The 13,211-nt window shown below is 38.8% G+C and overlaps 1 protein-coding gene across 2 annotated transcripts in view; it reads left to right on the forward strand.

Moving 5' to 3' along the window:
• The window catches only part of LOC308403754 (netrin receptor UNC5C-like), a 192,360-nt gene that overhangs the window by 127,452 nt on the left and 51,697 nt on the right, over positions 1–13,211 (forward strand). The gene's annotated exons all lie outside the window — the stretch shown is intronic.

Below are 13,211 nucleotides of genomic sequence, written 5' to 3' on the forward strand. Positions count from 1 at the left end.
AAAAAAGACTGAAAAATGGCCTGAATTCCTTTATTTGCACAGATGCAATACAGGTGTTTTTTTTAGCAGTAGTTTTCTTGGCTTTCTGAAGGTCTTTTAAAGATTTTTCTTTGGACGTTAGCTGTTTTGTCACTCAAAGCCTGGACCTCGACATTACTGAAGCAGTGTAGGACAGCCAGCAAACAAAACACTGCCAACACCCAACGAAAAGCTTTTGAATGTCCTTCATGAATTCCAGAGAAATATTCCTGAAGTTCCCAACTTTCAATGGAGGATGACTCATGACTTTTGCACAGTTCTGTATAATGTATATAGCAGTGAAACCTGGACCAAAGTAAATTCGGATTCAGTAAACAACAAATAAATTAGACGATCTTTAACACTTGCCGTGCCCAAGACCAGCTATTCTATGAATACGTGTATTGCTAACACACACACATACTCTTACTTGCCTTTACTATGTGAGATAATATTGTGAGACTCGAGGATATTGTCAGCACATGTGTAATTTATTCACTCATCAAACGTGTCACACAGTAAACACCCACTTTGGAAGAGCCACACATGTCACTTCCACTACCGTAGCGTTGTAACTACAGTGGAGAACACCATTTACAATTCACATCATTCTTTGCTTCCCTGGTTTCATCTGGCTGTGTTCCCACCTCAATGGATAAATACATAATTTCATTTAGTTGGTCACTGGGGAAGAGGAGCACGGCACTCGGAGAAGGCTGTTGTACAGGATAAGGAGTGTCTGAATCAGGTTTCAATCCTTGGGGTTTGATAGTCGTTTTCAATTGCAGCTAAGTACACAGCTCCCCTGAGAGAGAAACTGAAGGAGAGGGAGTGAGGGAGGCACTTAGACAGACCAGCATACAAAGTGAGGGCGAGTGTGGCAGAAAGGCAGAGATGAAGGACGGGTGTCAAGAGAGATAATGATAGAGAAATGAGTGGTATGGAAGAAAGAAAAAAACAGAGTGATCGTATTCTTCTGCTCCTAGAAATGAGTAATTCTTCTTTTGAGGGAAATCAAGAAAATAAATTTGTTGAGTTGTCACTTTAACAGTAGGAACCACAAAGGACATTTAAACATGAAGGCCCTTTCCACTCATTGTAGCTGACAGCAACACCAGCACATTAACATTGACAACTTTCTTCTTGGTAACCAATCTCATCTCTAATGACACACGAGTACCCCTACCTTATCTGCATGTCATAGCACATTTTATCTTTTGACACCTAACACAACACATTCATGCACAGAGGCATACACTCATAAATCTCATGGCCACACACACAATACACACACGTGGACTCTTGAAGCAATTTTTCCACTGTGTTCAATTTGCTACCTTTTCCCATTCTTTTTTCTGCTGTCATAATGGGATCTTGGAGCAAATGGATTGGTCTGTCTCCCCTGTCTGCTGAAGCTGATTAGAAGGATTTAGGTTTAAAACCTGCTGATGACCTCAGGTTGTAGCCCTGACTTTCTTTTTTTATCTTTTTTATCTGTTCTGACTTTCTATTCGTCTTTGTTCGTATCCTCTTTGCCATTCACATTCGCCATGTCCTCTTTTGCCTGTCAAATTCTTATATACATACATCCACAATTTTTTCCCTTTAAGTGACAGTTCTTGTTACTGATGTCCTGTGACCTCTCTAAAAATGTTTTAATATAAGTTGACAACTGCTGTAAAGTTGTCAGTGCGACGGGGTTACGTGATAGCCACATTTTAACGCCCAGCTGGTATTGCATGGCTGTCAACATGCAGGACCCGACTCCTTGACCTTCCCCCGCTCAAAATAAACTCAAATTTAACATTAATATTCATCAAGTCAGTACATGATTATATAGAGAGTCACCTAAACATTAGGACAAATATGTGTGCAGATACAGCATTGGAATGCACACACACAAAGTATTATGGGACATATACGAAGAAAGAGATTAGCCAGTGATCATTTTAACTGCTGCCTGACGGCTAGCCTTGAGAGGTCAGGGTCAACCTAATCCGAGAGTGGAAAGAAAATGTCTGTACACCGCTGCGCTATTACAACCTTTTCACATTTCTCTGACAGTACTGCTCTTGTCAACAGTTAGTCTCCTCTACATGTTTTTTTCTCCTCTCTTTCACTCTAAAGCTCCCATTTGAAGCATTGTGAATTCCTTGAGACACATCTAAATCTCTTTAGACTGTGATAGAAAGCCTTTAAAAGCTGATGGAAAGCTACTGGAATCAGCGAGGAGGGTTCAGCAGTTCAACAGGAAAGGCTTTACGGACACAGACAGTAAATTCAGGAAAATCGTAACAGGTGCAGCACAAGGTTCAATGAAAAGCACTTCCAGTGTAATTCACATTTTTCTGTATCTAAAACTAGAGCGTGGAGTCATCAGCAAAGTTTCTTGCTGGTGAAATTAAGCAGCTATTTCAAATAAAAACCTGAGGCACTGAGTGGTTCATACAAAGGTTTTTCGCAGAGGTCGTTGTCTTGAAACATGAAAGGGTTGGAGTGACCCCAAAGGCCAGGCAAAGCCAGTTGACTGCACATAGCAGGTGGGGATATGAATTAGTGTGTGTGTGTGTGTGTGAATATTTGTGTGTTTGCCTGTCTGCGTCTGTCTCAGTGTGAGTGATTACCCCAGCTGCAGTGAAATAAACACATCAGTGTGTGGTGACAGGCCCTCCATGTGTCCATCCCTAACACACACACACACACACACATACATATGTGCACACAAACACACACACACACGTCAGACAGTAACTGTATATGCTTTTGGAGCATTGTCAAATTCCCATCACATTCTTAACCACTCAATCTGCACCCTAAATAAGTCAGAGCTATTCACAGGGATAATAGCTTACCACCTACCTCTGCATTTGTGGGTGTAACTTTTTACCTTGCAGAAAATAATTTATGAATAAAGTTGTCAATTTAAATTTTCACTGAGATTTTATTAAATAAAATATTGTGCTGCATTTACATCAACCATATATTCCATTACCTTGTTTATTTATTTACTGTTCACTATGGCATCGTGGGGCATTATTTACCCTCTTCCATGACATTTGAATTCAAGCTCCATATCATGCCAAAGTTCTCCCTACTAAAGTGTCCTTGAGCAAAATACACAGACAGCTGGCATCACCCAGGTTGTTGTTTTAGCTTATCACAGCCAGCAACAGAAAGGAGACGTTTTACCTTCAGGCATAACCTACTCCTTCCCGAGAGGTAGCTGGGACATTCGTGGTATACAGATGTGTTTGTGTGAAACCAGGAGGCAAAGCTTTCACACACATATATGCATACACACACACACGACGCACACAAACACACAGGCATCTGGTTCCTAACTTCTTTTGCAATGACCGTCAATGTCGTTTTTTTGGGGGGGGGGGTTTGTGAAGGACTTGCTGCGTTAACCAATGTGGAATAACTCTAGACATGCATTTGTGCAATAACCCATCTGTGTGTGTGTGTGTGTGTGTGTGTGTGTGTGTGTGTGTGTGTGTGTGTGTGTGTGTGTGTGTGTGTGTATGCGTGCACGGTGTGTAACTTTGTGACATAAATCACAGCAGACTTTTCTGTCAGAAGGCATCAGTGGCGTGGTGTGGCCAAAATGCTTATGGCTACCTCATTCTCACACTCGTACTGTACACAGACACAAGTCCATTTCGGGCCCCGCAGTGGCCATTTGTTAACGTGTCACATGATGACGTTTACTAGCAGAATCTTTCCCGAGGTTATAGCTGTGGTGTTGGTGGAGTGCTTTTAAATGGACAGAGAAGGTGACAGTGTGAAATAAGACATGCTCTTATCCTGTCCAGAGGTGGAAGATCTCTTTTCCTTTTGCTTTCTTGATGTCATTCTGGGGCCTTTTTTTTACCTAAATGGTGCAAGATCAACTCTTTGTAAGCTATGACTAAGTCTAAAAATGAATTTATCAGTAAAATATCCCTGCTTCTTGCATCAGATTGTCCATGAAAATGAATTTATACAGCGATTCATGCTGTAATATGTAATAGAGAAATAAAAGCAGACATGACTGGCACTTTTTACTTGTGTATTTTTTGATTAATAGCATTGGATGAACATGACATTTCCTTACATTAAAAAAAAAAAGAAGAAGAAAAAATGACCTGACCACTATACCAGAACAATGAAAGTCATTTTCATTGTGGCTGTTCTCTGGGGAAACACGTGTGCATGACAGACTGTGTGCGTGCCTCTGTGTGCGTGTTTTGTTGTGCACAAAAACAATTTATGTAATGCTGCCTCCCCAATAGATCCTTACCTTAATCCTCTTTGAGCTAGAATAGTAAGTCCCATGGCTCATCTCCCATCACATTTTACCTTGATCCTCAACCTCTGTCAGAAATCATCACCGTAATCCTCAGATTAGTCAGCAATCGTTTTTTTTTTTTTATTCTGACGACCTAGGTGAATTATTGAAATGGTGTTAAGATTATTAAAATGCTGCTGTGATGATCTATCATTGCGCAGTAATATCTAAATGGGGAAAATGAGCAAGAGCACCATTCGTCTTGTTTTGGCGGTCCATGTAATGTAGTTGGATGTTGGTAATGCCGAGAGGGATTATGATCATCATCTAATGATGTATGGATTCTTACACGTGAATGGACAAATGGAAGAAGATACACATAGACATACATAATATGCTTTATCTGTTATGCTCCTTAACTGAATGTATAGCACAATAAGTCTATATAGGTCTACAAGTCTTTTATAATCATTTTGTATTTTATTTTTTAAAAAATGTCACAACTGAATACACATCCACACTCACAGAAAAGAGAATATATACATCCAGTGTAAGCTGTGATTCGGAGCCTTGGGAGGCTGCTCATCCAGTGATAAGCTGTGTCAGTAAATGCAGGCGTTAGTCAGATCCCACTCCAAAGGCAGCAGACTGTGCAGAACTGAGGAAAAATGTGACTTTTCCATTGCTAAACCTCAGCATCGCTTATCAGACTCCCTCTGTGCTATTCTGTTGACTACTCTCTGCTTTTATGCAGTTTTAAAATTAGTTTATCTCTGGCTTGTTTTCTCAGTTCATTTCCATTTGGTTCCAATCGCTGGTTCTAACTAGACCTTGAGATGCTAATATACAGCATTTTCTTCACAAAATATACTGCAAACAAATTGTTTTGGTTTTTTTTTTAAAACATTCTTTCAGCTTTTCTTCCTTTTCCTGCATTTGAGTTCATTTCGGCGCGCACGGACTGTCGCCAGATTGTGACTGGAACTGTTTTATAAAAATACGAAACCACAATGTTTATCTTGGCTTTTTTCGCACAACGTTTAGACTTGTGCTCTTTCAGCTCTCAGAGTGACTGTACTGTAACTATAAGCATTTACAGTATATTTGTCCGTCATCTGGGCCATTTACGGAAACTATCAATCAACATTCAAATAGTCAAGCTTCTCATTAGGTACAGCAACTCTATATTTTGCTTTTGACAACTTAACCTGCATCTTTTTCTCCCCCCTTAGTGAGTACAGGAAGTATGCGGGCCAGCAATGTAGTTATAGCTCCATGTGGTCTGAGGTTTGAGTCTTTTTGAATCTGGGACTTGTATGTATGGTACCAAAGGTTGAGGAGAGGACATAATGAAGGCTTTTGTGTAGATCCCTATATCTCAGAATAGGAAAACCACCTCTCTTATTTCTTTACCTCTCCAAACGCTTTAGCTAACAGTAAACTCATTTAAAAAACAACAACAATTGACTATTTTCGATTCATTTACTCTATTTCTTAGAAAATCTCTAAGATTTTCCCATCTCTGGTTTCTCATCTCTGTTATTTTGCTATTATGCCTTGCTGTTTTGTCAGTGTCTGCCACTTTTGTTATTCTGTCTGAATTTCTGTTTTTGTCTCTTTAATGCTTCCAACAGCTTTTGTTGACTCTCTTGTACTCTCTTTTCACTTTGTCTCTCTCTGTCACTATCACAGTCTCTCAGTCTTCCTCATGCACCCTGTCTTTCTTGACATAGTTCGAGACAAAGCTGTGGATTGATGGTAGCATGACAGTCTAGAGTGTACTGCATTGTCAGACAGCTACCCATGCTGCCCTCGGCAATCCTTGACAGTGTTGTCATGGATGAATGAACACACAGTTTTGACACGGGGTGCAACGGTGTCAAGTAACAAAACTCTCTTCTGTTCTGTCAAGTTTTATAAGTTGTTAGACCTTGTAAGTTTTCAAGACCACAGAAAACTTTTACACTTGTAAAGTTGCTCACATGAATCCATAACATCTACAAAAGGGTTCTAGTCATTGCCATAAATATTTAATGAACATGAAATCATTTAGGACCTAAAAATACTTCTCAGTCTTGCTGCTTGGAAAAGTTGTCAGATAATTTTATGTACTTAACTACAAGAGCAATTGGGATGGTAAATTCCTCAGTTGGGACTTAAGCTGGAAAACACTTAATAAGCCACGGCTTTAAATAATTGCTACCAATTAATTGCTTTTTACTTGCATAACTATTCAGTTAAGTAGTCTTGTGAGTTACTAAAGGGGGTCATTGTCAGTGCACTTCATATGTTTTCCTTTTTTTTATGTATTATAAATTCATCTTCTCATGAAATAGCAATTATCATTAGATGATGACTGTGTAATCATTATAAGAAAATATCATTTGCAAAGATTCATGATCTGAAGCTGCCTGATTGTCTAAAACTGCAGTGACCCTTTAATACTATTTGTATGTTTAATGGTGTTAAATCGAATATAAATACATTTTTTCTCAACTTTATTAACATGACACTTCTCACACATTAACTAATCAAACACTATGCCAAGATGCTTGTGGCATAATCCATGGTTTCCTGGTGTCAGAAGAAGGTGCCAGATTACTGCCCTTAGAGAAAGAGTGCTTCTATGCTTCTTCAGGATCCCATAAAGAAAAAAACTGTAGCCCATAACAACATCTGCTCCTTGTTTTTAGATTAAAATCACTGCTTCATTTTGAATGGCAGCTTTTGGAAAAATGTACCTTCAAAGACGGAGTATTGACAAACCTTATTATTCTTCTAAAATGTTCTTTTCAATGGCTAGACTCACTTGTTTTCATAGGAACAATATTATATCCATCTGTTCTTATAACTTTGGCAAACGTGCATGGAATGAGTCATGACTTTGCTAAGTCAATTATGTGTTCATGTATTATCAATTAAAAGGTAACATTCTAGTGGCTGTTTGTAGAAAAAAATATTGTCAAGCCTTTTAGAAAGCCAACATTAGTCATTGCAAACTGAGAGAAATGATGATAAATCTCTGGCATTGAAGTCAAATACATTCATTACCTCTATTAAACTGTGTATGTATGAAATCTGTATGTAATTAAAAACGGTTATTGTATTTAATATCGAATTTTTTCCAGACAAAGGCAGCCAGGCAAATACGCCATTTTCCTACTCTACGCATCCATCAACAAAATCCAACACAAATAACGGAAAGGCCTCTAATTGCTCAGCTGACCAGGCTAATAAAACAAAGCTGATTTTGTTACTTGGTGGTTTTAATAACACTGGAGAGCTGGAGAGTCAATTAAAAAGGATTAGCATGCCCCCAATCAGCTCAGAGCCTCTTCATGCTTTAATGATTATAGAGTGTCATCAGTACTCCTACACTGCACAGTGAATCAGCTTTGACATCCGCATACAAACACTTTGCTGTAAAAGTTTGAAAAGTGTTAGCTTCCCACTTGTAACATGTACTGCCCATGTACACATCCACACACATTTCTTTTTTATATATCTACACAGACTCCCTTTGTTAGGTACCTGCTTTCGGTATGCGCAACTATTAAAAGCCAAACGATACAATGGTAAGAGTTAAAAAAAACCTCGGTTTTCCTAATTAAATACATCTTCAGCTTTTAGTTTGTCACTTTTAAACACTACCTTAACCATGCAGCCATCCACCTTCTAAGACTATGAACTGCTCACTCGCCTGAGTATAAAAGAGCTTGAGGAGTTAACTTCTGAGTCAGACACTACAGGTGTACACTAAAGTGCATAAATAAGTTTGGAATGTACATTTCCCCTAGTATTTATGTCATCTATATTTCTTTCTCCATGTCTCTCCCTCTCTGCATCTTGCTTCCTTTCACCTTCCTTTGCATTCCCCACTCTTTCGTCTTCTGTTGTTCCCATTAGTGATGCTGAAGTACTTAGTAAAGGGGGGGGAGAAGCAAAATACATCACTGTCCAGAGATATAAAGCAGTAGAGACACAGCTACAGAGAGCTTCGACACTTTTGCTGCACTGACCCATAACCATGCACGGGGCTGTTCTATAATTTAGCAACCTGTCAATCAGTTGAGCAGTGACTCACAGCAACCAGAATAGTCGGTTAGATGCTACACTGCCTTTAAAGACTTGAGAAACCTCTGTAATCTCACCTAATGCAACTGCTCTTCTGTGAAACGTTTGTTGTGGTAAACAAAATGTATCTATTTTTTTCCATTTTATCAACGTATGCGTGCGACTATCTGTTTTTCTATTTAAATAATTGTTTGAAATATGAATGAGAATCCATCAATCTGTGAGGAACACCCAGCTGTTTAAATAAATAAATGAAGGCGTCGACCATGCGACTGCGGTCAAGCAGTCAGGCAGTTGTGTTCTTGCATATTATGACAGCTTGAATCTGTGTCACCATATTTCATATAGCTGCTATAAAAGTGTGTGCTGCAGAGTCGCTCTAGAATTATATTTCCTTGTGGCATTCTGGTTTTGCAGATGAGACAGGAACAAAAAGTACAGCATCTGGTATTGAAACGCAGGAGAGAACGACTCTAATCTTTTTTAATTTCCTAACTCTCAGTTCCTCTATGGCAAGTTAAATTGTTACCTTTTGAACTTTAGATTTTTGGAGGTTTTGATTCTGATTCCAGCTGTTACTAGGTCAGCATCTGTTTGGGGAAATGTTCCCTTGACTGTGTCTGAGCTGTTGAGTAGATTTGGATGTTTTTCGTCTTGCCTCTTCGTCTAATGATTTGAGCCCAGGGTCTCATTTCAGCTTTCCATCCCCTAACACTCTCACCCAAAACTGTCATCTCTGAATTTCCGCCTTGCCTTCAACTGCTATTACTGCTATCACAGGTCCCATACATTTTCTTTTCCTAAGAGGTCTTGGAGTAGTTTTCTCCTGATTCGGCTGTGTAATATTTTTGAATTCTTTTTTCTTTTGTTTGTTTCAATTGCAGCTACTAGATATAGTACTTTTTCCACTAATGGCCTACCTGTGTTTGCAAAATTCAAAGTTCAAGCTTTGCACACTCACATTCCTGGTGGATATATATATATTTTTGGCTTCCAAAATAGTTGTAATGTTACAAATTCTATGTCCTTATGTGCTTCTCCTTCATTTTTGAACTGCACTTTCAAGTCAAGTCAAGTCAAGTTTATTTATAGAGCACATTTAAAAACAACCAAGGCTGACCAAAGTGCTGTACAGTAAATACAGATAAAAATACAATAGAACACAATTTCATAAAAACACCTCGCTGATCAAATAAAAAATAAATAAACAAATAAATTAAACCTTTCTAAAAGCCAATGAAAAGAGGTGAGTTTTAAGAGCAGTTTTAAAAGTTTCTAGGCTTTTGGAGAATCTGACGTGAGGAGGTAAACTGTTCCACAGTCTGGGTGCAGCCACAACAAACGCCCTCTCTCCCTTTGTCTTTAATTTATACCTGGGAACATCTAAAAGCATCAGATCGGCTGACCTCAAAGATCTCCTGGGGCGATAAGTACTAAGGAGTTCTGACAGGTAAGAAGGTGCAGTGCCATTTAAAACCTTAAAAGCCAGCAGTAAGATTTTAAAATCAATCCTAAAAGCAACTGGGAGCCAGTGGAGAGAGCAGAGAACCGGAGTGATGTGGTCTCTTTTTTTTGAACCGGTCAACAGGCGAGCGGCAGCGTTCTGCACCAGTTGAAGGCGATGTAGACAGGAACGATCTAGGCCAGCATAGAGGGAATTACAGTAGTCCAGCCGTGAAGTAATAAAAGCATGGACCACTCTTTCTAGATCGTTCCTGCAAAGGTAAGACTTGAGTCACTGACCTTCTCTTCTGCTTCCTTCACTTTTTGCACATCTTTTTCCCATTTATTCGCCAACCACCTGGACCGAGTCTCAAAAGAGCAACCCATCCATCAATCCTCCATTGTGGTAGTCTATCCACTGTATGTAATGTCTGTTTCTTCTTTTGCTTAGAGAGATAGGTTAGGAAAGCTAGCGCTGAGAGGAATTACTGGTGGATTTTATACACTCATGCACATTTAAATACCTTTGTTTTTCTTTTTCTTTTTTGTTGTCAGTTTTTGATTTAAGGAGAAATATGCTTTTGCTTTTACCCTTTTTCTCTTTGCCTCGTCTCTTCCCATGCATTCCTCTCATGATTTTTATTTCTCTTATGTTCTCCAAATTGTTGGGCCTAATGGATTACCACTGTATATCTTCACCAACTGGTCCTCCACTCCCTTTTCTACTCATTTACCACCCAGTCTCTTTCTTCTCCCCCTCATCTTTCTTTCCCTAATTGTGGCCAGACCATATAAAATTCTAAATCACACTGTCCCTCTCGTAGCCTCCCTTACCTCCTCATCACCTTTTTGTTTTTTCTTTTCATTCCATTCTCCTCCACGGGCGCCCTTTCTTCCTTCCTCTCTCGCTGCCTCTCCCTATTTGTTGACAGTGCCGGTTTAGCTTTAATGGATCACCCATAGGTATCTCCTCTTAGCCTGCTTTCCCCATTTCCTCCTCCTCCACCAGCATAATCACGGCCTCCCCTAACTCTCTATCTTTTCCTCCCTCACCGTTGCCGTGGAAATACCTTTTCTTTATCCGGCCCTCTCTTGAGATTGTTCCCCATCCATCTTTTCCTCCCTCTGTCTCTCTCCACACTTGAATGTTGACATGAGAGGGTGAGTCTAATAGATCACTGTGAAGCATCTGCACCTGTGTTAAATCTCAGCGGTAACACATAATGTGTGTGCAGGTGTGTGTGTGTGCATGTGTGCGCTCTGGAGAAGCCGATGCAAGCTTTTTGTTCAGCACATCTGTGACCTCCTTTAGTGCTGAGCAACTTCCTTTTTTGCCTCTCCTACATATCACCTGCTTCTACCTGCTTCCCCCTATTGTCCTGTTCTTTCTGCCACTCATAAGGTTACGTGTCTGAATGTGAACAGATTAGTTGCATTACTTCAGTTTTGAGGGATAACGCAGTAGTAAAAAGCACATGTATTAAATATTGCTAATAGACAAATAATTGTGAATTTATTCAAAGTACAATAATTAGAGAAATACTGGTAACATGCAAAATTCTGATGTATGATTTGCACGTCAAGCATCGTTTACTGAGTGTGTACCATTTTGCACAAGAGCATTAGTTCATAGAGTGGCCTCTGTAGGCCTGTCCCAGTCACACTGGGTGTCCGCCTGTGTCCCAATTCTGTCTGTGAGGGACACCTTGGAGAGTACTCAGCTATTCCTCACACTAATGCACATGGAGTTATTTTTTTCCTCTCCTATATGTACTTTTCCTCAAAGCCCAAGTCCATGTATTTTCTAGTCTTAGAGCTCTTTTAAAAATGTAAACCAAGTTGTCTCTTTTTATGTACAATGCTTTGTAGAATTCTCAGACTGTGTATGATGTGATCACAAAATGATTGATGTGTGACTTTGACTAAAAAACAAAAAACAGGTTTAAATTTGGCTACAACCACTTTTGTCATAATCACCTTATGCAAACACCTCTCCCAGCACTCCTTTCATTGTTGTTAGTCTTTGTCACAGCAGCGACTGTTCAACTAGAAAAAACAAAGTATAAAAACAAAATCATGGTAGATGTGTTTAAATGCAGTTGCATATTTTTGCTGGACTGATGTTAAAAAACAAACATTTTTTACACGTTGACTATTAAAACAATTGATCAAAACACTGTAGAAATCTATCATATCAAGTCTTTGCAGTAACCTTAAGGGTAAACCTGTGTAAACTGCCTTATTCATATATATATATATACCCCTAATTAATGTGTCTTTTGCTTACAGCATAGTAGAAAAATTACCAGGAGATAGAAATGTGTTCCTGTTTAATTTTTTTAACAGATTAAACAGAAACACAAAAACAAACAACAAAATAAACACAAATAATTTAAAACTGAATTTTATCAAAGGTGTCTTTCAGATCATCATGTGTGATGATCGCTGATGGCGACCCAGTTATGTCACTTTGGTTAATTGGGTCTTTGTGTCACTTGCCTGCATCTTCTTAATTAAGCTGTCAGAGCCTCTGAAATTCCATGTTGGCATGCATGTATACAGTACACGCCCACACACACACAGAGACACACACAAACATTTCACTTGCTTGCATGCCATGTAGCAATATAGTGACCTAATATTAACCTGCGCAATCTGGCCATTCCTGGCATGTATTGCACTGGTTTGTGACTGTAGTTAATTCCCCACAGAAGAACTGGACAGCAGGATTTTCCTAATCACCTCCCAAGTGTAGTTGGGATGTAGACACAACTACCAGGACACGTGGCCAATTATAACAATAACATGAAATAGGGCAGATATTCTGTAGGCGACAGATTGTAATATAATCAACATAATTCAGTGACAGTCACTGTCACTACAACATTTCTGGTATTGTGTTTGGCATCTTTATCTAGCACATTGTCTTTGACTGTTGGTGGGTTTGGTTATGTCTGCTTACTACACTTTTTTTCTCAAAAACAAAGTCTATATTTAAAAAACAAAACCTTAAAATTCATGTTTATTGGCATGTGTTGGTTATATATACATAGTATTATAGATTTGGCATGTCATTTTTATACTGTTAAAAAGAAAAAGGTTTAAATTATTAGAAAACCATTGCATTCATTTTTATTTTCATTGGAAACAGAATTTGTTTCCTTTTTTTTCATAAGTATTTGGCTTAAAGTATCATATAAGATCTTTAGTTAATATTTGAAACCAAGATTAGCTTGTATGTTGAATTCTGAATGAATGAATGAACAGACCAACCAAGTGTGCTTTGTATCGACTGGAGACAAAACTGAAGACAGAGATGGTCCAGCAGAGTGCCCTTTTCAACAGAGTATTACAAACAATTGTTATATTTAAAGCTACAATTGTTATATTTAAAGCTACATTCGTG

This window comes from Rhamphochromis sp. 'chilingali' (assembly GCF_963969265.1).
Source record: "Rhamphochromis sp. 'chilingali' genome assembly, chromosome: 10".
Classification (NCBI taxonomy): Eukaryota; Metazoa; Chordata; class Actinopteri; order Cichliformes; family Cichlidae; genus Rhamphochromis; species Rhamphochromis sp. 'chilingali'.